Here is a 12231-nt window from a genome sequence, read left to right as displayed (position 1 = left end):
GAACCAAGTCCAAAAAAACCCACTGTACAGTAAGACAGGCACATTCTGCAGTTAAGGCAAAAATCCAGCCAAGTAGTTGGGGCAGAGTGGTAATGCCACCTGTCCATCTTATCAGCACTTTGGAATGTCTCACGGTCCAGCTGTGAGCTTTGAGAGACAGAATTTTACAAGTAACAGAGCAAATATAAATTCCAGGACAGTCAGCTGTAAGAACCTATTTTAAAGGTGTGAAAGTTCTTGCAACACCTCAGAATCCAAGTATGTGCTTGAAAATGACCTGAGATGCACAAAGCAACACACAGTTCTGCAGACAGGGATCTGTTCTTTAACCATTCTAATGTTCATAAGGAGCAATGAAGCTTTGTATGTCATTTAAAATCCGTATAGAGTAATATAGTCAAGAAAAAGTTTTCCATTACCAATTTTGAATGTTGCTTAAAATAGCTGACAGAATGAGGTAACCCCATATATGGGGGCTGGAAATCAGGTTTTTATGTATTTTGCAAGTATATTTCTACATTTGTCAAAATTTTGTAAATCAAGCTGCACAGTCCTTAGGAGCACAGTCCAGTAGTAGCATTGGTTATCCAGTAAAATTCTAAGCGAAGATACTCTTAGTTTTTGGTGGGTAAAGTTAAAGAAGACTATATCTGAGTTGATGGAAGAGAAACTAAACTATGCCCGCACTCTCTTCGGCCCTGGTAGAGATAAATTGTTGCCTCCCACCTTAGGCTGGTGGTGGGTATGCCAAATTTTGGAAGAAAAATAGCACAGTTCATCAACACTCGACAAATAAGAAAAGGTAAGGGATTCTCAAAATGCTGCCCTGTGAGGCAATAAAGAATCACATGAATAAGAAACATTTCATCAGTCACTGAACATCTTTGAGGCACCCAGCCAGAATGCTCCTCATGAAAGCTCACCACCTACCCTGGGAGAGCCCATCAAATGGACTTGAAATGTCTGATAGTAGATAAATATCTGAAAACAATGTATCTGAATAAAATATCTGAAAGTAAAATATATTTCAGATATTTAATAGTAAAATCCACTCAGGAAAGAAACAGATACAAACTGCACCCACTCAACAACAGAAAGGAACTGCGTGGACTCTGAGAGAGAGTGGTTTGTTACATACCACAGGCTTCATAGCACCTACAGTTTTAGGAAGGTTCCAAACTATGAAAGTCCATTTAAATTCAAGGGTCCATGTGCCTCAGTGAGGGAGCACATTAAATCACTCTGACTGCTCCATCTATTTCCAAATTCCACCATAAATAAAACGCTTGGATACGCTCCAGCAGGGGGAGGGAGGTAGTCTTCATCAATGCATTTCATTTGACAGAAGTTTTACTGAACTCCTCTGTATCAAGCACTGCTTTAAGCCCTGGGTGGGGAAAGATATGTAGGAGGGAAGGAGGAAGATTCTTGCCCTTATAAAGCTTACATTCTAGTAAGAAACTTGAAATAAACAATGAGCCATACCTGGCACATTAAAATTTAAGAAAAAGTTACACCTTCTACTTTACAGAATTTCTTACTTTCCTGAAGACTCTCATGTATTTCTTCATTTAATGTTCCCTACAGCTTGGCAATTAGGCAGAACAAGAATCACTAAAATCAATGAAGAGTTGACAAAACAGAAGCACCAAGAGCTGAAAAGGTACACCTAAAGTGAAAAGCTCGGGGCAGGCAAGCTGAGGCGGGGTAGGATGGTACCCTCCCAGCACTTTCACTCACTGTCCCCCAACAAGGGCAGCCCCTGAATTGAGCTTTGGGTCTGAAGATGTCCAGAGATGACCAAAATACATAAGTGTCACCTATGCTTCTACTTCCAGATAACCCAATGTGCAGTCACTTACACCCACTCTCCAAAATAGAAACACACAGGCACACGAATGTAAAACCAAATGCAGCGAATTAGGTCAACCGCCACTTCACAGCATAAACCATACATGCTATCAATACAGGGAAAGAAAAACCTACCCACCTGATGTCACAATGGTTGAGAAAGGAACTAGTATTAATTTAGTGTATGCTATATGCCAGATGTTATATTAAGTATGATGGCTCACTTAAATTGCCTCAGATTTCTCATGGCAACTGTATTGTTATCCTCATTTTATGAAGTAGGAAATCAAACAAAACAAAGAATTTAGAATGAGAAATAAAGAATCCCATTTCCCACTGATCTTAAATGTTTTTTAAGTATCTGGGCCTTAACTGCTCAGGCTCAGCAACGAATACAAGTTCAACAGTAAGATTTTCTTTTCAAAAAAAATCTAGAAATACATATTTTATATACATTCACAGTGTATATTATAAATATACAAACAAACAAAGTGAATTACAAACAAAAAAGAAAAGTTACATTCCATATGATACCACGCAACTTTCCTCCTACCAGAAAAAACGAAATTAGCAAGATAACTTTTATGTGTAGAAATTGCATGACTTTCTTGAGAGGTACACCATCTCGGAACAGTTAGCACTGTGACAAGCTTTGCTTCACAAACATCATAGAGAAGAGTCTGAAGTTCTACTCACCTTTTAAGCTGTATGAAAACGATGTGAGTTCTTAAAAACGGTCCAATCAGGAGACAACAGTGTGATGTTACAGATATAGAGCTTGAACTGCTAAAAGGAAAAATAAAGAATTTCAGTGAGCCATCCCTTGGTTCCTCTTTATAGGCCATCCCTTTCCCCAAGTTCCAAAAAATAGTTGAGCCACAATTATTAAAATGAATAAAATAAGAACACAAAGATAAGCATCGAATAACAAAGGAAGAGAGAATTACAGCAAAAAATCGGAGGTAAGGGACAAAATCCCTCTATCAGTTCTCTAGCATCCACAAGGGGCACCTTGTTCTTATCTTCCAAACAAAAGAGATACGATTCATTCTCCAAACACACTGACCTTTTCTTAAATGAGGGACCAGGAACAAACAATGAACAAGGTCCTTATTGGATCTGGTGGGGGGAGGGCACGAGGGAGGGCATGGGGGAGGGGGGTTTCTAACCATAGACACATTAAGTATGGCTGTGTAAAGCCCACTTTCTTTCTTAAAAGTCCAAATTGTCTTGTAAGCATATGGATCCATGCAACCCTTAACTGTAAAGAGAGGCAGGCCCAGTGGCGCCTTTTTCCTCACATGAAACATGTTTACTTTTGAGAGAACAACACTGGCACCCACTTAGTGAAGACCCTAGGATGAACATCCATGGTTCTGTCCGAAAAGCTTGTCTTTCCACCTGCCTTTCACCCTGCTGGTAGAACATCCTCCGGTTTAGAGCTCTAGACTCTGTCCAGTTCCAGTTCACACAATCTACCACGATCATTCTCATCCGTATGCTCTGTGTGCATCACACATTCCAGGTCATATCAGGTGACTGCCTTGTGCCTTACAAAGCAGTTTCAGGTAAACTCAGTCAGCTCTGCCTCAGATACCACAAGCACCTCTTAGCACCCAGCCTGCCAATGTGTAGAATTACATTCCTGTCCAAGGTTGAATAAGCTACCATCTGTCTAGTTTGTGTGCTATAGTGTACCCTCCAGGAGACTTGTCCCTCAAAGTGTGCTTCTGCCATATGTCACTCCTGAGCGATCAGCCAATGCTAAGACATCCGGATAAAAAATGACTACGTCTAGCCAGAGAATCCTGAGAGATTCCTACGGATCCACCCTGAACGCATGAGCCGAACACATCGCTGTTTTTATGTAACTCCTTACTATCAATACTGTGAACCCATAGACATTCCTTTCTCCTCCTGGTTTCTATCTGCTAAGAGAAGAGAACAATCCACTTCTGGTTTTCCTCACCTGGAACTGTTATCATCAAGTCTTCTAGGATTCAAATGTTCAGATTAATTGGGAAAAGAAGTTGGTGGAATAACCAGAAATGTACCTTGGTGGGCAAAATTACTCTTGAGTGCAGGCAGAACCAGTAATGACATGTCACTCCCTTGATCGGCCAATGCTATGTAAGACACCATCTCAGCAGACTAGACAGTGACAGACTCCGTTCCTAGCTCTGAAGAAGCTGCTATTTCGTGACAGGGCCTGTGAAGAGGCCACATGGCAAGGAACTGCAGAGGCCTCCCAGAGCTGAGAGACCTCAGCTAACATCCAGCAAGGAAAAAGGACCATTAGTCTGATAGCTACAAGGAAATGAATTCTGCCAACAACTTAAATGATCTTAGGGGCGCCTGGGTGGCTTAGTCGGTTAAGTGTCCGACTTTCGCTTAGGTCATGATCTCGCAGTTCGTGGGTTCGAGCCCCGCGTCGGGTTCTGTGCTGACTGCCAGCTCAGAGCCTGAAGCCTATTTCAGAGTCTGTGTCTCCCTCTCTCTCTGACCCTCCCCTGCTCACGCTGTCTCTCTCTCTCTCCTAGAAATAAATTTAAAAAAATAAAAAAATAAATAAATGATCTTAGAAGTGGATTTTTCCCACTCATACCTCAAGGCCCACACGTTGATTGCAGACTTCTGAGATCCGGAGCAAAGAACCAGTTAAGCCATGCCCAAACGCCTGACCCATGGATACTATGAGATAATTTATGGGTGCTGGTTTAAACTATTAAGTTTATGGCAATTTGTTATGCAGCAATAGAAAATGAACTTAACTTAGTAATTAAGTACAGGGACATATAAAATAAATATATATATATATTACATGCATCCATAACTGGTACAATAGAACAACTCTTCCTACCTGCCTCATCCAGCCATAAGTGAAAATTCATTTCTCCTACTTGACAATGAACTCTTAGTGGGCAAGAACCACATCACCATCATCCTGGCATCCCCTTAGACTCTACAGAGTATGTGGCACATGGGAGGCCCTTAACATTTTTTTAAATAAACCAAATTAAAAGAGTTATGATTTGTCAATCTCTAGTTTATTGCAATGAAGCCAAAGCAATGGAATTTATGCAATCCTTCAAAGCAGAGCTCAGAGCCTCTAAATTACTTTTTTATGTTTTTATTTATCTTTGAGAGAGAGAGAGTGAGTGAGAGCAAGTGGTGGAGGGGCAGAGAGAGGGGGAGACACAGAAATTGAAGGAGGCTCCAGGTTTTGAGCAGTGAGCACAGAGCCCAACACGGGACTTGAACCCACAAACCACAAGATCATGACCTGAGCCAAAGTTGGTCACTTAACCAACTGAGCCACACAGGTGCCCCTAAATTAATTTCAGAATAGGTGGAAGACACAGCCTCATGCTCTATCCCCAAATGATGAATCCAGTATCAGTTAATTCATTGTACCTGTGAACCTGAGTCAGTACTTACAAATGTTTCTCAGCAGTCACTACTTTTGCCAAATATCCTTGCCACTTATTTGGCATTTAGCTATCTAACAGCTAACAACCACCATAACAATCTCTAAGAAATTTTCCAAAGTAAGAATTTGTGACTCATTCTTAGTTTTCCATTCATATCAATCATTTACTCCTAAACAAAATGGAAAAACCTATATAGGTCATAACCCAACTCTAATTCTGAAACAAAATGCTAATCCAACTACCTGCCAACCTAGATCAAAAGGGCTTTAAGATTTTATTTTTTAATTTTTTAAAATTATTTTTGAGAGACAGAGTGTGAGTGGGGGAGGAGAAGAGAGAGAGAAAGGAAGATACAGAATCTGAAGCAGGCTCCAGGCTCTGAGCTGTCAGCACAGAACCCAATGCAGGGTTCTAACTGGTGAACTTTGAGATCATGACCTGAGCCAAAGTCAGACGTTTAACCAACTAAGCCACCCAGGCACCCCAATATTTTTTTTTTATTTTTAAAGTGATGCTTTTTAATTCTTTCAAGCAAGATTTTACTTAAACCCAATTTATTTTTTTAGTGTTTTGTTTTTGTTTTTGTGAGCAGGAGGAGGGCAGACAGAGGGAGATAGAGAATCCCAAGCAGTCTCCACACTGTCAGTGCAGAAGCAGGGCTGATGCAGGGCGTGAACTCACAAAGTGTGAGATCATGACCTAAGCTGAAACCAAGAGTCGGACACTTAACTGACTGAGCCACCCAAGTACCCCTTAAGCCCTGCTTAAATGTTGAATATATAAATATATTCTGTTTCTGCTACTGTTAAGAGATAAACTATTGTTTTTTATTATAAAGAAGATTGTGACTAAAGTTTTGTTTCAGATTTTGAAAGGACTGGTTTAAGAAAAGAGCGATTTTAAAACATCCAAATCAGTTAAATTACTTAAGAGACCACAAAATAAAAACTTCATTCACTACAGAAACTTACCATACTCTCCTGAAATCTATATTTATGATTGTATTATATATTCCCACTCTCTCATAAATCAGTCAGTAAACCTTAATGTTATCTCCAAGGTTTACTCCCTGGTGCTGAGCCTCTCAGGCAGCAGACTTCTCTCACTCAAGCCAAGAAAAATGAAAAACACCAGTTCCATGACATAGGAGGCAGAGAATTTCAATAAATTCGCCTCTTATTCTCAGCATTATTTTCTCTCTCTTGGGCCCACTCTTATGTGTGAAAATAACCAATGACCCACAACAGGGAAATGAAGGGGTCACTGAGCTGACCCCTCCCCATGCAAAGAAAGAAACAGACCCAGTTTATAGTCCCCACCCTGTTGTCTCCACTTTCCGTTCTAATACATGCGTGCCTTTTCCACAATCTCACAAACACAGCTCAACACAAACTCCAAGTGCTTCAAAGAAAGAAGACTGGGCGTTAATATTATGCCCGCACAGAGAAAATTAAGCCTTCAGAACAAAGGTTCACCCAAGAGAAAGACCCTAAAAAAGAATCAGTGAGCATAGGACCTCAGAGAAGATGCTGGCGGAGTTCTCACATGTACCATACCCTTCTGCTCGAAGTATTTGAGGAATCATGGCTTTCCAAAGTGATAAAGTATGGTCCTGGGGTGATGATGATCTCACGAGCCTCAAACCATCTTCTGGATGCCATGTTCCTGATACGTTTTCAGCAGTTTACCCAGTAGTGTAGGTTCAATGGGCATAGTTTGGGAACCATGAGCTAGTGAGAGGCAGAGCAAGAAGAGGCAAAGTTCCAGATATTCCTGGAAAGTAACATGAAGCAAGGAGGTCATCTCCCTTGCCCCAAGGGGATACATGAGTGGCAGTAGACTGAAAAACTGTAAGGGAAGAGATGCACATTTCTTCTTAACCTTCGCAGCACTCTCACTCTCCTTAAGATAAAGGAAGACATTTGTTGCAGACAAAAGTTAAGAGAGAAATCTACTTGCATACTTTCTTTCTCTAAAACATGACAGTCTCCAGTTAGGAACTGGAGCCATTTAAAACACAGTGATGCCTGGAGACAACAGAGCCATTTTGTGTAAATTATAAGTTGGGAGAGGAAAAAACACCACGTAGTAATAATGTACTTTGGCGTTACAGAAACAGATCCAGGAAAATAGAACACAGAGGTCTCCTTCCCAAAACTATACTTGTTCTACATCATTTTTCAGAAATGCTGAGGCATTCCATAAGGATGGACCTACACTTCCACCACAGAAGCATAAAAAAAGTTTTTATCAGATACGTCTTGAGGGCATAAACGACATGTGTGCATTTATTCAATCCATAAATTCCGTACAGTGTGGTTTTGGTGTCTTTCTCTGGCGGGCTGAATTATTTCAGAGTAAACTGATGCCAAGAAGTACTGGGCCAGAGGTATGCTTCCGCAGCCCAAGTACCAAGCACAAGGATCTGCTCTCTCACTAGCTGACTCTGCCCCGGGGAAGGGTCAGGCCTGCACGGAGCACTGCCAGCAGCCTCCCAGCGGAGCCCAGGGAGAGATGCAAAGCAAATGAATACAGGCTCCAGCCTCAGGGCCAGGACTAAGAGTTTGACAAGTTGCATCTTAACAAAGCATCACCAACCATTTCATCTGTGCCTTTCAAAATCGAGGAATGCACTTGAAGAGGGCAGCTTTGGGCAACTCCCAGCAGACAACGAAGCCAGCCGGGGCCAGGACTAAGGAGAGGGATCCCAAAGCCAGCCGCCTTCTGCTGGCTGTCTGGCTTACTTCTGACAGAGATTTCTGTTCCCAAAATAGAAACGAAGGACCTCTTCAAAGCAGATGCAACAATGAAAAGACCCATTTTGCTTGCCAGGAAGAAATAAAGCACGGTCATAGCCACACCCAAAAGACATCTCTTTTAGAGCACAGAGGACCGTACAAGGGGACCTTTCCTGGGGTATAACTGAAGTGGCTGGCCTCCTCAAAGACCTGGCCCCCAAAGCCCCTCGAGGGATGCATCTACTGGAGTAAGGTAGTGCGGGCGGGCTCCCACACCCACGCCTCCTCCCACCCCGTGAAGGACAAGAACAGCTTGGAGGTTGCACTCACAGGGCTGCAGAGCGGCCAACAGACCATTACTGGCTCTTCCTGCCCCGCCTCACCCTTCAACCAAGGAAAATCTTTCAATCAAAGCAAAAACTGTCCATCTGCCTATGGCTAAACAGGCAGGTTTTCCTATCTTCCCTGCCGTTTTGGCTTGAGCTCTTCAGGCTGCAAGGTTCTGAAGCCTCCTTCTGCTAAGCTTTGTAAAGGCCTGAACTATCTACAAGGAAACTAGGACAAGGCCACCCCCGGGCTACCCTACACAGCAAGAAGGCATCAAGCCACCATGGCGTCCCGGGCTCCTGCCGGGTAAGGTGATGCGCGCGCACAGACGCACATGAGCGCGCGCGCGCACACTAGTAGGCACGCATGCGTGCATGCGCTGAGTGCGCTTGGAAAATCTTACGAAGGGGTGTCTCGGAATCCATAAAGGCAGCACCAAATGTTCCGAAGCACAAAAGGTGAAAAAACTTTGTAACAACACTAGCATGCGCCTCTTAAAGAAACAACAACTAAATAAATAAATAAACAAACAAACAAATAAATAAAAACAAAAAGAACAACAAAGGGGATGATTTCTTTAAAGTGACATACAAATCCAACGATGACATTTCCTAGGTATTTCCAAACTCAAGGGGAAAGAGACAAAGGCCGACACCTCCATAAAAGATCACAAAATACTGTAAAGTAATGAACAACTTGATAATGATTGGGAGATATCAAGCTCCTCTTTTGCTTCTTAAGCAATGAAGTACTGTCTCATTTCTCAAGCATCCTGGAAGAAATTCTCCAGGTCAAATTATACCATTTAAAGCATACACTCTCACATCCAAATGGAGACGTTACCATATCTGTTACAAGCCAAAACAGGAATCAAACACTCCAGTCACTATTGCAGGAACTCCATGAGCACATGGGCTGGCAGAGTAAAAGAGCCACAGGTACAGCCTGCCCTGAGTTCAAATCCAGATCCACCACTTACTGCTTGCATGACCCGGGGCAAATCACGTCAGCCCTGAGACACAAAAGCTAACGAATGAAGATGAGGCTGTTTACCTTGCCGGTCACTGCACAGTGTTAAGAGAGACTGTAGGGGCCTTAGTATTTGATCAGAAGTATTAATACAGTCAAATGATAGAGCCGCATTGCTTCTGATCAGAGAAAACTGGATGCTAATACATATGACTCATAACAGAAGTACCTTTATCCAAAAGTCCCCCTGGTTTACCTCACCCACCACAGTCCTCCTCACTCAGTTTTCAGTGTTCCTGGGCTGTCTGCATATACCCTTCCTCATGTTTACTCAGGACTCCTCCATGAGAATACCAGCTCTTAAAAACAAGCGTCACAATTTCTGGGTTTTTAATACAATCTACTTCCTTCCTCTCCGCCCCACAGAACCCCCAACCATACCTGTATCTCATATCTGGCATTCCCCAGAATAGCAGCCTCAGAGGAAGACTTGAGGCAAACTCCTACCTTTCACATCTTACAAGCTCTCATACTTGATGAGTTCAAGCCCTATCCCTTTGTGCAAGGGAAAAAGGAACCAAGGAGCACAGGAGGTAAAGAGTATATGACCAAGTCACGCCAAGAGTATATGACCAAGTCACGCCGATTGGTCAAGTCCCGGGGGCAAAGACCTGGGTCTCTTGCTTCCCCCACCATGCCACTAGCATCTGCTTATCACAGAGCCTACCCCATAAGAAAGAGCAGTTGTCACTGACATTATAAAGATAAATATCCAAATAACCCACATATCCTACCACACAGCACTTCAACATGGGGCTTCAACATGCCTGACATTATAAAGATAAATATCCAAATAACCCACATATCCTACCACACAGCACTTCAACATGGGGCTTCAACATGCCTGACAGCAAGGCACACCCTTCAAGAAACAGCTCTACATACCCAGGATTCTGGGTTCTGGCGCAAGTGTTCTGTTCTCTGGCCTTTTTGACCTCCTGTTTGGATACTTAATTAGCTATAACAAGAAAAAACTAAATAGATAAAGATACTCAGGCGTCTCGGTCATTCATTTCTAGGTAGTAATAGTAACAATAAAGCTAACATTCATTTATTTTTTTATTTAAAAATTTTTTAATGTTTTATTTATTTCTGAGACAGAGACAGCATGAACAGGGAAGGGTTAGAGAGAGAGGGAGACACAGAATCCAAAACAGTCTCCAGGCTCTGAGCTAGCTGTCAGCACAGAGCCCAACGCGGGGCTCGAACCCACAAACCGTGAGATCATGACCTGAGCCGAAGTCAGACGCTCAACCGACTGAGCCACCCAGGGGCTCCAAGCTAACATCCATTTAACCTTTGCTCAATGCCTCCCACCATGTGGCATGTTATGTATGTTATCTCATTTAATCCTCACAGCAACCGTGTGTTGATGTCATTAGTATCCCCGGTTGACAGATGAGACAACCAGAGTCTAAAGAATTAGGTGATTTGTCCAGGGTCATACAACTATCAAGAGGCAAAGCTAGGAGCTGAGCCCTATTCCGTCCTACTAGCAGATCCAGGGAAATCAAAGCAAGTAGTTATAATAAGAAATAAAGCACAACTGAGGTATCAAAAAATGAATATGCTTTGTTCTTGGGAATTCCTTCAAAAACTCAGATGTGTTTTTGTTATAATATTATCTTCAAACTCAGAATTTATGATTCTGTTTGGAAACAGCAACAAGTCATTCACCAATACGCACACTTCTTTCAGACCCTTTTGGTCACTTCCTGTGAACACTCCACAGGCAGAAACAAATGTGAATACTGTGGAACCACACTGGCAGATTAGAGTCCTGATCCCCAAAGACTGGCACAGTGGGAGGGCACAGCCAGGACTTCTCAGGAGCCACAATAGACTCAGTCCCAGGCTGGTGAGGCAGCAATATTTTTGGAGACCTCTTATGTCCCAACTTTTCTACCACATTTCATCAACAAATAAAAAGGACCCAAATTGTTATTTGTCTGAAATTCTAAAGTGTATATGGAAAACAGGACAAACATAAATAAGTCTGTGCTGTTATAGTAAAATGTAAGACTAGTTTTATTATGCCAAAGATAAAAATTTTTCTCAATATTTTATTGACCTCTATTAATATTTAACATTAAATATAGACCTAATTCTCTGTCGAAAGCTTTTTTATGCACTAAAGCCCTAGCACCATGAGGGAGCCATGCTAAATTCCAGAAGACCAGAGAAGTCACCATGTCATGTGAGGTGGAAAGAAGAAACCCAAGTATGTCAAACTCCACACTCAAACTCATTCAATCATGCCATCTGCCAGCAAGCTGTATGAGTACTCACCAAGTACCAGACACGATTCCAGGCACTTGGCACATCAGTGAGCAGAACAAGAGTGGAGAGTTGAATGATAAACCTTCTTAACAAGTAAATTAAGTAGTTTGCTCAGGAATGGTAAGGGCTGTGTAGAAAGGCAAGGGCACAGCACAACGGAGGAGAGCCAGTACAGCTAGAAGGAAACTGCCAGAGGATGCTCCATGAGAAGACAGTATCTAAGCCAAGGCTGGAAAGGGGTAACGGAGTTGGACACATGGATGTTTGAGAAAGATCATTTCAGAAAGGGGTTCAAGAACGAAGAAGCAGCATGGCCAGATAGAGTGAATGAGGGCAAAAGTATCAGGAGATGAGGTCAGAGAGGCAATGGAGGGTCACAAGAGCTTGTAGGCAATTGTAAGGACTTGGCATTTACTCAAGAAAAATGAACAGCTACTGAAAGTGTCATGCATTCATTCAACAAGAGCTTCCCAGATGTTAAATACGCCAAGCCCTGTGCTGAGGCCAAAGACATAGGAACAGGAAGAAGGTTGAGAAAAGGCAAAAACTAGAATCCTCAACCTTCAGTGATAGCT

At 42.4% G+C, this 12231-nt stretch overlaps 1 protein-coding gene across 8 annotated transcripts in view; it reads right to left on the bottom strand.

Annotated features, from left to right (window-relative positions):
- LDLRAD4 (low density lipoprotein receptor class A domain containing 4) overlaps nt 1-12231 on the bottom strand; it is a 437927-nt gene that overhangs the window by 377891 nt on the left and 47805 nt on the right. For 4 of the 8 annotated variants that reach the window (XM_039220442.1, XM_039220441.1, XM_039220439.1 and 1 more), the window contains exon 2: nt 2548-2637. The gene's annotated coding sequence lies outside the window, so the exon portion shown is untranslated. Of the gene's footprint in view, nt 1-2547; nt 2638-4456; nt 4472-8350; nt 8482-12231 lie in introns of those variants that run through there. The other 4 variants (XM_039220446.1, XM_039220445.1, XM_039220440.1 and 1 more) reach the window with 3 other exon arrangements.

Source organism: Hyaena hyaena, unplaced genomic scaffold (genome assembly GCF_003009895.1).
Source record: "Hyaena hyaena isolate Hyena2069 unplaced genomic scaffold, ASM300989v1 scaffold_889, whole genome shotgun sequence".
NCBI classification, from domain to species: Eukaryota; Metazoa; Chordata; class Mammalia; order Carnivora; family Hyaenidae; genus Hyaena; species Hyaena hyaena.
Note: the sequence above shows the minus strand (reverse complement) of the source record. Positions and strands in the feature narration are given on the sequence as shown.